The 12,020-nt window shown below is 41.8% G+C and overlaps 1 protein-coding gene across 6 annotated transcripts in view; it reads left to right on the plus strand.

Annotated features, from left to right (window-relative positions):
- Positions 1-12,020, plus strand: part of FAM13C (family with sequence similarity 13 member C) — a 503,775-nt gene that overhangs the window by 407,508 nt on the left and 84,247 nt on the right. The window lies entirely within an intron of this gene.

The raw sequence follows: 12,020 nt of genomic DNA on the forward strand, positions 1-12,020 counted from the left end.
TGTAGACAGCATCCCTCTGTACACAGAATCCCTCTGTACAGAGAATCCCTCTGTAGACAGCATCCCTCTGTAGACAGCATTCCTCTGTACACAGAATCCCTCTGTACACAGAATCCCTCTGTAGACAGCATCCCTCTGTAGACAGCATCCCTCTGTAGACAGCATCCTTCTGTACACAGTATCCCTCTGTACACAGCATCCCTCTGTACACAGCATACCTCTGTACACAGAATCCCTCTGTAGACAGCATCCCTCTGTACACAGAATCCCTCTGTAGACAGCATCCCTCTCTGTACACAGAATCCCTCTGTAGACAGCATCCCTCTGTAGACAGCATCCCTCTATAGACAGCATCCCTCTGTACACAGAATCCCTCTGTAGACAGCATCCCTCTGTAGACAGCATCCCTCTGTACACAGCATCCCTCTGTAGACAGCATCCCTCTGTACACAGAATCCCTCTGTAGACAGCATCCCTCTGTACACAGAATCCCTCTGTAGACAGCATCCCTCTGTAGACAGCATCCCTCTGTACACAGAATCCCTCTGTACACAGCATCCCTCTGTAGACAGCATCCCTCTGTAGACAGCATCCCTCTGTAGACAGCATCCCTCTGTAGACAGCATCCCTCTATAGACAGCATCCCTCTGTAGACAGCATCCCTCTATAGACAGCATCCCTCTGTACACAGAATCCCTCTGTAGACAGCATCCCTCTGCACACAGAATCCCTCTGTACACAGAATCCCTCTGTAGACAGCATCCCTCTGTACACAGAATCCCTCTGTAGACAGCATCCCTCTGTACACAGAATCCCTCTGTAGACAGCATCCCTCTGTACACAGAATCCCTCTGTAGACAGCATCCCTCTGTACACAGAATCCCTCTGTAGACAGCATCCCTCTGTACACAGAATCCCTCTGTACACAGAATCCCTCTGTAGACAGCATCCCTCTGTACACAGAATCCCTCTGTACACAGAATCCCTCTGTAGACAGCATCCCTCTGTACACAGCATCCCTCTGTACACAGCATCCCTCTGTAGACAGCATCCCTCTGTAGACAGCATTCCTCTGTACACAGCATCCCTCTGTAGACAGCATCCCTCTGTAGACAGCATCCCTCTGTAGACAGCATCCCTCTGTAGACAGCATTCCTCTGTACACAGAATCCCTCTGTACACAGAATCCCTCTGTAGACAGCATCCCTCTGTACACAGCTGTTTTAAAGTTCTTTCCCTATTTGGTTGGCTGGATGAGAGACCTTCAACACAGAATATGTTTATGGGTAAAGATGAGCGAATTGATCCCCAAGACCCTGGTGCAATGACCACGTCTGTATTCCTTGGCCACCAAACTGGAAAACCACCTCCCAAAACCGCCCAAGAGTTGTTGGGGATACCGGCAAGTAGGATAAAGTCAATAGGGTTTCCACCCAGCAGCATGGAATACTGATGTAGTCACTTGTCTAGAGTCCTAAAAATCTACAGTTGTGCTCAAAAGTTTACATACCCCGGCGAAATGTTTCCAATAACCATGAGTGGAGAAAAAGTTTTTTGTTATCATTCATATTCTCTGAAACAAGGCCAAGAAAGGAAAAATCCTGCCGGGGTATGTAAACGTTTGAGCAGAATTGTATTTGCTCATCTCTATTTATGTGAAAAATCAATCAATAGGTATTTAAGACCACAGAGGGGGCTCATGTAAGGCCTGGGAAGACCAAAACTTTTTAGCCATTTGGGTTTGTGTATGGTATATAGCAGGCCTTTTCTCCATGCTACACCAGCTTGTAAGACAGGAGGCATGAGTCAGATACAAGCCTAAAACCCAGTTTCCATAATTCAACAATTACATTTGTACTTATAATCTAAATAGAAATCCCTCTTTTTTTAATTATACTTTCAACTTAATTCTTACCCCGATATCCCTACCGGTATTTAGTTTTTAAAGGGGATATCCACCTTTTTTCATTAAAAAAATTGACCCAATGTGGTGTGAAAAAAAAAGATAATACTCACCGATCCAGCACTGCTCCTCTGTAGCACTACAAAGTGCCCTTCCAGTCTACGTAATTCCTCTTCCGCGGGAATTGATGCGTGACTGCTGCAGCTAATCACCGACCAGAGTGATAACAAAATTGTCACCGCTGAGGCCAATGATTGTCCTCTTCAGAAGAGGAAATGAGGAGACCGCCGGGGCTCCCGGCAATGGTATGGAGGCGCATCAAGTTATTGGAAAGGGGGTATATGTTTTTTTTTCTTTACTCTTACAACATATAGGACCCTTCTTTAAAATAAGAGTAAGGGATGGAGAATCCTTTTCATTTTGGTGGAGTTATGTAATGTCCAAGATGATTTTAAAACAAGTATGAAGGGAAACAAGAGTTGGAGGGATCAGAAACAGTCAGTAAATATACGGCTGAACGAGCATTGAATGCTTAGAACAAACCTTTAACAGATGTGGATATCTGGGATAGATGTGTCTACATGTCTAATAATCCATGTTCCACAATTGCATCACTTGGCAGAGGCTATATATATTGTCACTTGTTTTAAGTTTTGTCGGATTTTTTTCTTTTTGTGCTGTTTTTAGCACCGGGTATTGTTCCTGCTTATGAAAATGATGTTGAAAGGGAAATGCTGTCATAACAACGCTTCTATTTTAGTCTTATTACAAAAGATATCTCTTTGTATGTTGCAAAGGGTTTGTTAGCTGCAGTTTCATTTCAGAAAATATAGTGAGCTACACAATGGTGCTGGCTGCCTTAGTTTTGCATTATTTTATACCATTTAGGTTTTTTTTTGCCCTTTTTTATGCATTGGACCCAGTTATTTTATCTATTCTTAAAATAACATGTCTGACATTAACCTCTCGGAGTCTAGGAGGCACATTTTTTTGCCAGGCATTTTGCCTTCAAAGTGGTTCAGTAAGGACGCATCCCCCTTTCCCGTAATTACGCCCATACAGGTCTACTAGCATGGCAGTATAGGAGGCGATGTAAGCAGGGGCTCGTTAATCTTCTATCCCCCTTTTGATTCTTAGGAAAAAAAAACAAATGTATTTAATAAAAAATATTCTAAATAGAAAAAAAATCCCCCACCCCTTTCCCTCTCACTCTCCCTCCTTACGAGGGTTTTCCTCAAAAGTACATCATTGACACTGCCGAATCAGGGCTGAAAATGTGACACTGAAGTAATGTACGTAAAACAGAAAACTGCACTGTTATTTCTTGGACAGTACACAAGAATAAAACAAATTGAGCATGTAAGTGTCACGGGTGTGTCAGGTGTGACAGACAGTCGCTCTGGAGCCAGCTGTAGAAGGTCACTGCGCTTGGCATTGCAGACGCCTTCTTGATTCCCTCATCTCTGTAGTATAGTTATAGCCTTCTTCCTTTAGGACCCAGCAGTGACCTCCACCTTCTGCTGCTGATTGACACACCATTGCTGGGTAGTTAAATAGTCTCAGTTTCTCCACAGAGTCGCCGATGATAGTTCTATGTACCTCTGTGTTGTCTTGGAGCACTAGCAGTCGGCTATTTTCTTCTCTGGTGCCCTTGGAGGACAGTTGGCGTTATCTCTCTGGTGTTTGCTCAAGCTAAGTGTATCCCCTTAGTTTGTCTACCTTGTTGTCTTTACTTTGTAGTGGGGCCTGACCAGTTCCCCTCCCCCTCCCTATCTAGGGCCAAGCTCTAGGGACTTCCAGGGTTTACGTTCCTGCTTAGCGATAGGTGTGGAACCTACATAGGGACGATAGAGTAGGCTGGGTGATATTAGATCTGCCTAGGGGTCTCCACTCCCCCTTTCCCCCTTTCCCTAGTGTTTGGGCTTCCTCTCCCTCTTCCCTTCGTGTTGCACTCAGTCTTTCCCTCACCTTGCGTGACAGTAAGAGGGTGTACCGCAAAGGATGACATTTTCCAGCGCAATACGGCATTTGTATCCGGAGACTGACACCTACTGCCAGATCAGAACCCTGAAGAACTACCTGGAAGAGGAAGAGTTTCAGAGAGGAAGAGTGTAAACAGTGCATTGGGTCATGTGGTCTTGATGACGCAGTTCCCTGATATACGTGGTAAGGCGAGAGAGGATTTGGCTTCAACCGGTGAGATGAGCAGGATGTCTGTGCAAGGGGACGCTGAGGCCGAGATCCCGGAAAGAGCCTAGAGGCCAGAACTAGTGTGTTATGGTGTGCCGGTGAGCAGGGTTTAGATGACGCCAGTCAAGGTCCGTGAACCAGACCACGCCAGTCAAGGCCTGAGGTCCAGATTCACGCCAGACAAGATTCGAGAACCAGTCAACGCCGATCAAGACCCGGCAACCAGCCCTCGTTCGTCCAGGCCCAAGAGACTACCTTTGCAGGTAAAGCACCAATGATCTAGTGGGGAACCCGATCCGGAAGTGGATGTCTGTGGTGGTGAATCGGAGGCGTGAGTGAACCGGGCCGTTACTTACTGCACTGACATACGGTACTGGGTGCAATCTGGGGTAGTGCACCAGGCGGGACACGGGCTGGTCGGTGTGAAAAATACCCAGAGAACATTGCTTGACTTTGTCAGAAGGACTTGTTGCCTAGCCGGAAACACCAAAGACCCCCGCTAGGACCTAGAAGATACAAGGGGAGCATGGTGATAATACTTTATAGGTTTGTGGACACTATGAGCATCGGAGATTAGCTAGATAATATAGAGAACTGGCTATAAGAATCACAGTGTGCTGATAACAACATTGTATATTTCATACTGTATTTACTCTGTTTTGATCTATCATATCCTCCTGTTAAACCCATCCTTCCCATCTCTGCATCAGGGGAATAAACAATTAAGTTGGCTACTACCACCTTGCTCTTATCTGCGTGTTGCATCCCGTGAACTGTTTGCAAGCATGTTCCCTGCAGTAACTAAATAATAATAGTACATATTAATAACATAGGGTACTTAGTTAACACTATTTTGATCAAAAAAGTGTAAAAGCCATGCATCCGCGACAAGGTGTACCCATCGGGACGGTCCTGTTCTCCAGTATTAGAACCTGTTATTTATTGGGAAGTATTTACTAAATCTGAAATTTTGCACTTGATAAAATCAATACGATCTTGATTATGAGCACCACAATTAACGTCTAAACTTTAAATTGACTAGATTTTAATTGTAACAAGTTCCAGAATATGTCCGCATGACAGTTCTGATATTTCTGCCCCTAGGTCTACTAATATGTACAATGCATTGTTATGCTTAAACCTTTCCCCTGGATTTAACTGAGGCCACCAGAAGCTTCTTTATATAAGTTTTGTCTAATCAGCGTTTGACTTGGCTCTTGTCCATTTCCTTTATACGGAGATGATCTGCTCGAGATTACATAAAGGGGTTTATTTTCATATTTCCATATTATAGGCTGATTATAGCCGATATCACTGCATAGTCTATACCAATGTCAGTAGAGACGTAGAGGTAAGGTTGCCGTAGCCCAAGAAAGCCAAGTTCTCCACAAAGGGAATGATCTGTTATATGGGAATGGGCACGTGCACTAAAGATACTGAGGCACATTTATCAATAGTGTCATACGACCACACTTTACAGAGCGAGCAGATCTTATCAAAGTCGCACATGCCACATAGTACAGGACAACTCTTGGCATACCGTACACTTCATTCTTCTGGTTGTCATATCAGTAGTGCTGTATTTTGTGACAATAATAACTCAGCCATCCATAGGGTCCTTCAGTTAATTCACTTATACAAGTTGGATACTTACATACAAAGCCAAGTGCAATTTTGTAACCCTTGCTGGAGCAAAAAAAAATTACCTGGAAATGTGTCCCCGTAGGGGACTCAGAATCCCTATTTTCGTGGTGGGGGTCTCAGCAATCAGTAACCTATCATGTAACTGTGGCACAACTCCTTTAAAGGAAATTTGTTAGCAGGTTTTTCTATGTAATATGAGGGTAGCATGACATAGGGGCTGAGATACAGATTTCAGTGAAGTCTCACTTATTAGGCTGTGTGCTGTTGATTCCATACAATGAAGGTTTTATCACCAGCAGATTATCACTGCCAGGACTAGGCCTTGTCCGGCCACGCCCCCTCTTGTGATAAGCAGTTTACTGTCAATATACAATGTACACAGAAAGCTCTGGTGTGGGCGGGATTAGCTTTATGAGCTCTGCTACATGCTACATCTAAAAACTCTTGATTGTGTCACCATTGCTGCACCCGTTAAACTAAGTGACACAGCACTGGAATCAGGGTCTCTTTTCCTACATTCTGTTGTTCTCAGATGAGGAAGCAAAAACCTTGTGGCAGATTCCCTTTAAGGGTATGTGCACACAGGGCATATAATAGTGGATTTTCTAGGAGGAATATCCGCACAGACCTACAACAGTCTGTGGATATCATACTATGGAGCCGTAGTACAAGCAATATACGTACGTTAGGCTTTTCAGCATATCTCCTGGAAGCATAGAATAGTCCTTACAGTAATGTCATCCACTGCCTATAGGTTCTGAGAAAAAATACTAGCCTTGTTAATTGGTCATTAAAAGGAAGAATACACACAAATAAATAATTGAACATGGACTCAGCATTTGCTTCCATCTCACACGTGTCAGTCAAGAATGAAGGTTTAACGCGGCACATATTGTGCTACAGATGGATAAATCCTGCGAGTCAGGTACAGATCTTCTGTTAAGGTCAGTGGATGCACATTAATTAAAGAGTTTTCATTGGACACCTGCCAAGATTATATTAGGGGATCGCATCATTAGCAACAACAATAAAACTGTGATATTGTCAATTAACTGCCTGAAAGCATAGGGCTTTGTTTTTAAATAATATGACTGTTCAAACCAAGCACAGGCACTTAGCGCTCCCTTGGCGTGCCCAAAAATTTCAGTGCACCTTACCCTCCTATTTTTTCTATCTTCTCTGACTTGTAAAGCCAGAACTGTCAAGGAAGAAGGGGTGAAGATAGAGAAAAAAGAAGTAGAGAGCTATTTTCTAAAAGTTTGCATTTCTTTCTGGGTCTGGCCTAAAAGAACAAAAGTTGCAAAAGTTTTTTTCAACCAGTTTTACACTGATGAACCACATATGTGAAGAAAATGGACATGTGAATAAGGCCTTAGCATGCCAACAAGTTGTTTGCTTCAGGTTCGCTACAGGCTGCAATGTGCTTAGTTGAACAGAAGGTGGTGCGTAGTGTTACAGAACTAAATGCACCAGAATTTGGGAGCAAATGTTGACAAAACTCCTCATTGCTCCCTATTTTGTTGTGTTTTAGGGTATGTTCAAACATCTCGTTTTGGCATATTTTGTGACAAAAAAATGCATCATTTTACTGTCTAAGCAAAGTAAACGACACTTCTGAAATCTCATTTACACGCTGCTGATTTTTGTCTTTGCCGATGTGAAGCAGTTGCAGATTTGTAGAATGTCAATTTTTTCTGTGTTTTTCACTCATTGTAATGAATGGTAAAATAAACACATAAAAAACGCACACAAAACGCTTGTTTTTTATGCTGCATTTTTCATGCCAGGAGACACATTTTGATGCAGAAATGTCTGCAAATATTAAACATGTGCACATATCCTTAGATAGTTTTTCTGCCTCACTCAACAAGGGATGGCACAAATTTCTGGTGCAAATTAAGCAACTAATAGGTGGGGCCTTTTTTATTTTGGAGTGTTTTCAGAGTATTGGGGCATGTGCACACGATGTTTTTTAAACCCAGGCAAATTTTTCAAGCAGAAGACACTTCAGGAAACTCTGTTTTTTTTCCTGTAGTGTCTTTTGTGTAATTTTTTCGGGCATTTACTGAGTGTTTTACAAATGGTTTTGGCCTCCTGGGGTTTTTTTTTGGACGGTTTTCCCATGTATTTTGGGACTTTTTATACTGTCATTTTCCAGTTTTTTTTCACTCCATTGAATAATGAAGAAATAAATATTGTTTTTTGTTTGTTAGTTTTTTAAGTAAAAATTATGGCAAAACGTTGTAAAAGACGTCCTGGTATAATCTGGGCATATTTTGTAGTTTACATATCAAGTTTAATTGAGCATTATGCAAATACAAGAAATAAATCTTCTCTTTTTACAATTATTTTGCTTTACGATATAAATATTTAGGTGTAAAACATTGATATACAGTAAATTATTGCCATTTTTTATACTTTACACCTCATATTGTAATATGTAGAAGTTGAAGGAAAGGCAAAGTTCACTGCTTTGGGTTGTTGAATCCTCTTTGGGGGCAAATTTTGCCCTTAAAAATGTTAGTGTCATGTTCCACGACTTGGGAATCATACAGAATTATATTGTATTGTTGCGTTGCTTTGCAATAAGGTTTGCCGTTTAGAAGTTTGTCCTCCCTCTCTCCCTGTCTGCCTCGCTAGCTCTAATGTCAGTAACTCCTCCCTTCTCCTTCATTCTGAGTATGTCAGCCATCTTAAGAATCTCATGTCTTGTATCTGATTCAGAATAGTCTTTTTTACTTACTGTATTTATGCATAACTACAAGAATTCAGCTTGAAAATAAACCTTATTCTGGAATTTTCATATGTGCCTCTGTAGTCGAGTCAAGCTATCTGATGAAATCTCTTCGTGTGAGTACTGGAACATAGAGACAGCCAAGAAATGGTGTCTCAAGAGCCCCACACTTGCAGCCTAGTCATGGATTAAGAATAGATAGCTGTTTCATTTACACTTTCAGCTGGTCCTCCGATGTTAAATTTGTTGATTTTTTTTTTTGACAAATGTGGAGTTTTAAGCACCGAATTTACAATCCCACATAAACGACTGTGATAAATGTGGCATATTTTTAGACTGTCTAGTCTAAGTTATACTGTTTTTGTAAATCTAGCCCAGTGAGCTAAATGGACACTCTGCAAACCGCTATATTGAAAAATTATATTGTCGTACCCCAAAAAAATCACTCCAAAGTGCTGGTCAGTAGGTGCCAAATTCTGTCTACCTTGCTGTCTAATTCCTGTTGCCAAGTGTAATCCATCTCTAGCAGCCGAAATGCCAAGATGGATTACAGGAAATGGAGCTTGGTCTTTTTCTGTCAAACTGCACATAAGGCTAACAGAGGGGCAGCCTTTCAGTTCAGAGCAGGTAAGCCTTTGAACAATGACAGGAACAATGCTTGCTGGGAATTGAGGGAAAGGAAGCTCCAGTGCCTGTAGTGCTGTCAGAATGATGATTAGGAGGAATAGTTCTCTAAAAAATTGGGACATTTATTTGATATTTTAGAAAGGTATGTGCTCAAAGCCAGCTTTAAGTGGTTGTTGGTGATAAGGGCAGAATAACCATGTGTTTCTACAGGTTTTGGGTCAAAGGACATCTACTGGTTTATGTCATGTTGATGCTTGAATATTTTACAAGTGTCTTGTGATGACTGTTCCACTATCAGGAACTTTGGCCACATATTTACTATAAATACTGATAAGTAGTCACCAGAAGAGGTGATGACAGGTGACAAGTGGCTGCATTTTAGAAGTTTTTTTTAAATGTTCTTCTCCAGCCACTCAGTGTTCATTATTGCACGGGAAATTCACCGCACATCAAAGGCTCAATGTTGCGGCTCTTTCAATCAATTTTTCTTCTACAAGTGATATCGGTGTTTTTCATGGAAATCGCTCGTACCTATGATAATCTGTTGGGAAGTTCAGGTGTTTAATTTTTTTTTATTTTTTTTTCAACTGTGCACAAAATCATGGAGGTATGTCTGATACTGATTCAAGTTTCGGCTCAAACTCATCAATGCAAATCTGTGGGTGCTTGGGGATAGCACTCAGATGTCATCCATGTGCTTTTCATTTTTCATCGAATGGTTGATGGGAAAAGCTTGTGAAACCTCCATCACTTTTTTTTTCTTTCACCTGAGAAAAACTAATAAAACTCTGATGGTAAAAATTGACCAAACGCTGACACCCTCATAAAAAAGCACCGTATTTTGCGTTTGAGAAAAATCACTGACATCTGAATGATAGACACTTCTCCGCTGCTCCCTATTTGACAGACTGCTGCAGAAACTACAGGCAAACGTTTACTGGTCAGTTCAAGTTCATCAGGTGGTGACAGGTGGCATAGGGCACAGCAATTCATGTTTCTTCCTTCCTTAGTACAGGACCTCTTCAGCCCTGCCACCTGTTCGTCTTGGGGGATGCCATCAGCCTCAGGGATTTCTGGTCCACTCCGACAGTGTACCCGGGACCTGCCACCTGCCCACTATGTAATTCCACGTCCACTGACCTTGTGATGTCATAAGACCAGGACCGCTCCTTGGTACCTGGCCTGAGCCCTAGGCTCCAGATGTTACAGGAATGTCCATCAGAGAACACCATATGGCCTCCCACTGCCTCGAACAATTGGCCCATGCTGCCCCTAGCAGCCTGCTGCACTTGAACTTGACCTGCACACTGCACTTCTCTAACCATCACTATCAGGAAGTGACCCCCTTTTATCAACACTAGTTCCCCTCCACTGGGCTAGTTCTATCATTAACTATTTCTTGTCTTATGTCTAATACTGTTGCTAAACCACTTACTATATAACCCATACTTATGCTATCCTACGCTAATCCTATGCTTATCCTGCACTATACACTACTCACATTATACATTAACACTTTACATGTACTTATATGCTGTACATTACCATAATACATTACATAAGACACACATCACTATTACATATAAAACCGCATGACACTATTCACACTACGATTGTTGTATTCAGGGGCAGGGACAGGATAAGACAGTCCACGTCCCTACAGGTACATGAATCCATTGCACAGAGCTAATCTAAACTAAAATCAAGGGTTCCAATTCAGTGGAACATGCCACAATTTTTTTAGTTGGATTCATACAGAATTCACCAGAATAACCTCTGCATGTGTTTGTATGAGGTCCGAGCTATACAGGGGTACAGTGGGGGCTTCATGCACTTCTATAGCAGCTTTATTACAGCTTCCTACCAAATGGCCGTGTGCATAGTCTTAATAATGGCTCACATTTATCCTAATTTTACTACACGTGCAGTTTACCGATGCAAAGCTGTAAAAGAAAAACATCCATCAAAATTGTATCTCAGTTTATTAATATGATCAGTTTACATCATTACTAGAGAAATATAGCAATACTTTAGGCGAAAGTGTACAAATACTCAAGACAAAGGCAGCGTAAATGATTCACTTTATCTGTTTTCACATTGGATATTATACCTATTCCATCAATTCATTTATTGTATGCCGGAGAACATCTACTGAAAAATATCCAGATACCAGAAGGAAATTGTATTGTATCGAAATACTTCATTTTTTTTCTTTAATGATTGGTGTAGTTTTCATTTGTGCCTTGTCTTCTAAAATTGTTATTTTATTTTTACAATGAAATTCATCCATACTAGATGACAACCTGTGTGTCTGCCACCAGCACATGTGAAGGGTTAAGAGAAAGGTGTCTTGATTTTTTGCTTTGCTTTCTGTACTTTTGGGGTCCTGTCTCCTATTATAGATAAACATTTCAGTTCCATATGAAAAACTGCCCAGATTCTGTAAGTCAATGCTTTTTTTCCCACCACTTTGAGATATGTGCCACCAGTCACAATAGAGAATTTTGGCTTGTTCCATGAGCTTAGTTGAAGAATACTTTATAGATAAATCCATCAATGGTGGGGGTCCCAGAGGTCGTATCCCGTCCCCACCCTGCCTTTCCCAGTAATCCTACATTAATCACTTATCCACAAATTTTTCATGGGATAGCCCCTGAACTGTTCTGTGGATAGGTGATAATGAAATAATTGCTGTGAATGGAGGGCGGGGGAGTAAGACCTTTGGGACCCCCACCAATGATAACATGGGGTCCTAAGACACTTGTGTGGATTAATTGGTAGTGTAGTGCACTACCTATCAAATTACTTCTATGGGACTAAGGGTAAGCCAGGTTTCCTCCAAAAGAATGAAACTCCTGCCTGTAGACAGCTGTTTGGGGGGTTTTGCCCCTCATAAGTACAAGGTATGGTACTGGTGTATGG

The sequence above is a fragment of the Phyllobates terribilis genome, unplaced genomic scaffold (assembly GCF_046119375.1).
Source record: "Phyllobates terribilis strain yellow unplaced genomic scaffold, ASM4611937v1 Scaffold_5__5_contigs__length_657084704, whole genome shotgun sequence".
Taxonomy (NCBI): Eukaryota; Metazoa; Chordata; class Amphibia; order Anura; family Dendrobatidae; genus Phyllobates; species Phyllobates terribilis.